A 6,000-nucleotide genomic window follows, 5' to 3' on the forward strand; every position below is an offset into this window, starting at 1 on the left:
TTTTTAGTCGAGATGAAAAAAAGTTAATGGCACGAGAGGGATTCGAACCAACGACCTTCGGCTAGATACGCCGCTGCTGTTTTCAAGGATTTGATGTCCGAGTTGATCGAGGTCACGAGAGCTCAGGTGGTAGAGCAGCGGCGTATCTAGCCGAAGGTCGTGGGTTCGAATCCCTCTCGTGCCATTAACTTTTTCTCATCTCGACTAAAAACCTTAATTAATTGTAAAGTATTGATTGGTCAAGCGGACCACGAAATTAGTGAATTTAAGTTCGATATTATTTATTGCTAAAACAACACGGTTTCTATATTGGCTATGTTTTTTCAAACCTAGAGGTAATAAATCAAACTGTGTTAGTCGTGTTATACGTGTTAAATGTGCTAAAGAGAGAATTGTATTGAGTTAAATGTACAAGTTCGGAAAGTACGGACACCTCGAAGCTAATCTTTTAACTAGTGAGCATGTGTGCTATTTCGTAAACTTGTTAGACTTCGACTTTCCTACAAATTATTAAATGGTGTGATTGATGTTCGAAAAATAATCAAAAAGGAAGAACCAAGTTTTATTGGGAAAGGAACTATGAAAGAAGTGGTCAAAACTGTAGAATTCAATATCCGTAATTTCGAGCAAGGTTCTTGCTTAACGGATAATCTACCAAATACAATTATATTTAACTAAATCAATCGTTATCAATCATCGGACTAGATTTCACAAAACTTATTCAACAACGTATGACCTTCTTGAACACCTTTTCTTGCTAATGATTTTCCTGAAAAAATTTGGTTTCTTTATTAAATTACAGAATTCTCCTTTGGGTCTTCACGGCATATTCATTACTCACAATGGCTTTCTTAGGTACCATGGCCTTTTTATAGCAATTACAGGACAATTGCATAAGATATTCTCTGCTGTTTCTATCGACATTGGTCATATTTTGTCATACAGGAAGGCTTAACCTCCATCTACCCGTTGTTTATCGCGAACGATGGGTCAAATCTCTTTACAAAACATTGTTCATAACATTATCAATTAAAAAGGCATTGGTTCTGCTGCGATTCGAACCTAGAAGCGCTAGCGTAACAAATTCAAGTCGGACACCCTAACTACTCCGCCGCCCCGGTACCCCTGTTACACCGATCTGTTAATATTAGCAGTTTTTAAGTGCTATTTTAGTGTTTTATGCCAGGACTAAAATATGAGCAATCAAAGTCAGTAAAGACGTATACCTCAGTCTGTCAAGCATACATACTATGCTTGTGCCTTAATCATGTTAAAAATAGTAAGGCTGACAAAAATCCACATAAGATCGGAGCTATTAATAAAAGAACCGCATCAACATTAGTCAGTGAATGCACACAAAATCTCTAAAACATAAGGGAAACATAACAACCTAATGATATCTTGAGTGCCAGGATACAAAGGAATTTTGGGTACGGAAAAGTCAGACACACTGGCCAAAACAGGTTCTACAAGACCATATATTGGCCCTGAACGTATACTTGGCATGAAAAAATCTAACATAGAATCCTCCATCTAAGAATAGACTCCATATGATGGATAAACTCTAGAGGTGCTATATAGTAAGCTTATGTTCAAAGAACTCTCATCAGTGTGAAGTGATAGGACTACAAGTCACTGTCACACCTACACGACATGAGTATATTCAATGATGATTTGTTGGTTACGCAATGAGGAGGAAGAAACAGCCACCCAAATCATGTTCGAAGCAATGGAGACCTGGGATACAATGAAAACCCAGGGAATGGAACTGTAGTACGGCAGTCTATGCCTAAGTACTTCTTAAAAGAAGTATCGAACCAACATACTCAACTAAGAAAAGTAGGAAAGTACATTTAGCCAGAAGGCTGCAGTGCTTGGGAAACAAAAACACGCACTTCTTATTATCCATCTTCATCATCATAATCACCATTTGTCGTATTCTCAACCCAAGATTCCAGTACTTTACGCAAATGGATCTTGTTTAATGCGATTTGGGTCTACTAATATATGAAATCGGCTTGTAATATTATATAGTTTATTAAGTAATTCTGTTCTTTTAAGCCTAAACAGGTATTTCCATAAAACACATTGTGATCAGACTTTATATCTATGTCCTCATAAAAATAAAAACTTACAGATCGGTCTGAGTTCGTAATTTTCCACCAAACAATGCTTTTTCCTTCAGCTTTGAAAACAGATTTTAATTACGTCTCAAGATCAAGAGATTTTCCAACATATATGGTTTTCCACCTCTTCCTTTTATTAAACTCTCCTTATAACATCTTATTTCTCTACTTTTAGGTTTATGACAGTTCTTCCTTCATAGGCTTTGAGTTTCGCTTTTTTCTTCAGTATTATTAATTCTTAATGAGTAGACATGCAGTCGTTCTTCCCCAGTTAATTTGTTAATCAAACGCGAATAGCATGGCTTATTTTACAAAATATTTGTATAAAAATCAATGAAACACTTCCTGCCCTGGGCCTAAATTGAAAGAACGAGACGAACTTGATCACAAACAATTTTTATCTCGGAATAAAGCATTTTGCATATTATCTTTAGAGTTTTGAATTAAATAATCGAGGCTATTACAGTTTTATAAGTCGGCAATTTAAGTTGGCAGTTGATCTATGTACATGCTCCTTCTTTCCCTCAATAAGTAATAAATTCATGGTAGATCTACGATTTTTTCTCCTGTAAACTGACACGCGAGATGTTTTATACTACCCATAAACATGCAACAAGTTTAAATGAAGCTATTTAGTTATTTCAAACTTTAAGTACTTTTAATCATGTAACTGAGTAATATTCCCTTCCCACAATAATTTTTTTTCCAAGCTCGACTTTCCCGCTGTAACTATTCTGGGAAGCAAATAACACACCGCATTAACTTTTTAATTTTACCGGAGGACGTATAATAACAATTTTCTTATTTCATTCCTCAGCCTTCACCCGTTTGCAATTCCGTAATAAGGCATGCGTTGTGGGACGAATCATCAAAACAAATACGGTCTTACATGCTGAATATTTCGTCTGTTAATCATTCAAAACCGGTCGTAGACAACATGCTTCTATTACCTTTTTAAAACATGTTTCTAGTACGTGCATTCTTAAAGCTCTTTGTCCGAGTTTGACCTAAAGATTTTACTATGACTAGAGAGACTTTACATAACGTTACCGCTATTTTAAGATCACCATTAACAAAAGTTAACGCCTTTCAAATAACGTTATTTTGATGCTACCACTAAGTTTACTGGGGAGTTAGTAGTTCAAAGTTATAGTAGTATTTTTCAAGCCTGTAAACAAATCTTCTGGGGTTGAGATGGGAACCCCAGAAGATGCCCGAGTGGATCGATGTCACGATATCTCAAGTGGTAGAGCAGCGGCGTATCTAGCCGAAGATCGTGGGTTCGAATCCTGCTCGTGACACTGACTTCTTTATCTCAACTAAAAACCTTAATTAATTGAAAGATTAATTGGTCAAGCGGATCACGAAAACTAGTGAACTTGTAAAGAAATTTGAATTGATTTTCGCTTGATTGCTGATATGCTGTTTGCTAAATGCTGAAGACATGATAGTGGTAGGATCTCTCTCTAAGTAAACTTTAATCACAAGTCGATTAAGAGCAAGTTCAGTTCATTTATTACACCAACGGCAAGCAACCAATTTTACAAGTACACATACTCAAAGTATGTGAAGTTCACAGCTTTAATTTTGATAAGAGATGAACAGAAAAGTCCAGATCAATATATATGTTATTAGCTATAGTACATATTCTAGAAATAGGAGCATTTTTTAGGTAGTTCATTTTACAAAATGGTATAAGGAATAGAGGAATGAATCTGGTCCTCTTATCTGGTACATTAAAATATATCTTCTCTAACAATTCAGGACAACTAATCATATTCCTTAAAAGTTTTACAAGAAAAACAATGTCAATAGATGATCTACGATCTTCTAATGAACTAATGTTCAGTTCATTTCTAAGAGTTTCATACTAGAGATCCTTCTAGAATTTAGACCAAGTTTGTAAGAACAGTATTTAAGAAATTTGTTTTGAACAGATTGAAGTCTATAAAGAAAAACATTTTCTTTATCGTGCCAACGTTTCGATCTTTATATTCTTGAGAGTGCCCAACACGACACGCAAGAATGGCACAATTACACAGAAGACAAACACTTTGAGCCCTGAAGATGATCTCAATAAAGATCGAAACGTTGGCACGATANTATATATATATATATATAAGTGTGATAATAAGGTGACCACACTCCTGAGTTAAACTTTAAGATTGGCCGATTGGCCTTATCAGAGTAAAAAACAATATTTTTAGGCAAAATATACTATTAAAGTCTTGCGTATTTCTTTTCAAGAAAGCAAGTAGTTTCAAACATGTATTAACAATAGATTCAATATGCAGGCTAAAAGAAAGAGAGAAATCAAAAATTACACCTAGGTCTTTGATATTGTTTAAAGCTATTAGTTCTATATCATAGATATTATATTTAAATTGTAATGGACTAAGTTTCATATGATAATGGACAACATTGCATTTATCAATATTTAGAGACATATAATTTAGATCACGCCATCTGACTAGATTAGTTGTCTAGTTTTTCACAAATATTTCAGTCTTCAATAGATTTTATTATTTTAAACACTTTGAGAGCTTCCGTTTATTATTTTAAGGAGGACTGAAAGTGTTACAAATTCGTAAGCGAAAAAAGTGTTTTTAGCTTAGCAATTTAAAAAACAAAATATTGTAGTGCAGTTAGTTAACCATATGCATACTCATTAAACCTCCGTGCATTCATTTTTTTAGAAATTTAGTTCTAAATTGCAGTTAGGCGGTTCAGCCAAAGAGGTTCCACAATGGCTCTGATTTTATTGAAGTTAAGATTTATAAAGTTGTTTAATTTCTATCTGTCATTCCTGCTTACATGTAAATAAAAAGCTAAATATTTTAATGTTGGAACTCTAAATATACAAAATAAATACATTCTTAGTAGTTGGGATTCATGAAATCATGTATGGGTTGTGGTACCCCTGCAGAGAAAGGTTGCTCGCTGAGTCCCACATAATAGAGGCGGGTCATGTCTTGGCTCCATACAGAGAGCGTGTAGGCATGCCGCCGGATTTAAGAATGGTTCTCGAGCACTGCAGTCGGTTTCTGGGTCCCCTGTTCTGTTTTTTATATAGTATTTAGTTATATTCTATGGGTTTTGTTTAAATGCGCGTATTTATTAGTGTGAGGTGAAAGGTGATTGTGGAATTTAGCGTCACCATCGCACTTCTACTATAGTGTGTGTGTGTGGGTGGGTGTTAGGGCCGATAGCGGAATATTTATAAAAGTACCCCTCGACCATAATTTAGGGTAAATTATTAATAATGTGTGTTGGTCGATGGAGGAATATCCAGTGGTTAAGGCGTCAGACTCTCGGCTAGTAAAACCCGCGGTCGTTGGTTCGATCCCCACCGTCGCCTCTGGACGCTTTTTTCTGACGCCTAAGGGTACTGGTGGCCGCAATTGAAAGAAATTGTCACGGAATTCATCAATGAAGTCTGGGGCGGGATCCCCAGATCCACAATTCGATCCCAACCTTTTCAAAAATGAGTTTCTTCGATGGAAGAACACCGGCACACCGGGGCCTCAATGGGGGTGTTTGCGAGCCCCCAAAAATGGTGCCAGGGATAAAGTACAATAAGCTGTATAGCTGCAGTGCTCAGGAGGAACCCCTCCAGTTAGTATTAGACTAAATTATAGTTTGCGTCGTTTGGACTGAAATGAGCTAGCTGTCTAAACCTCCCGTTGGTTGGGAAGCAACGATCTGGGCATCTGGCTTAAGGGAGATACTAGAGACCCAGCCTCGTAACGGGGAGAGTGAACTCCTTGATGTACAGACACTAGCGTCAGCACATCAGGGAGTGACAACCCATTTGGGTGTTAGTCCGAATTTTAAAATGTTAACTAGAAAATAAACAATTTTATTATATTTCTAC

This window comes from Cimex lectularius, unplaced genomic scaffold (genome assembly GCF_000648675.2).
Source record: "Cimex lectularius strain Harlan isolate CLEC.00 unplaced genomic scaffold, Clec_2.1 scaffold217, whole genome shotgun sequence".
In the NCBI taxonomy this organism is placed as follows: Eukaryota; Metazoa; Arthropoda; class Insecta; order Hemiptera; family Cimicidae; genus Cimex; species Cimex lectularius.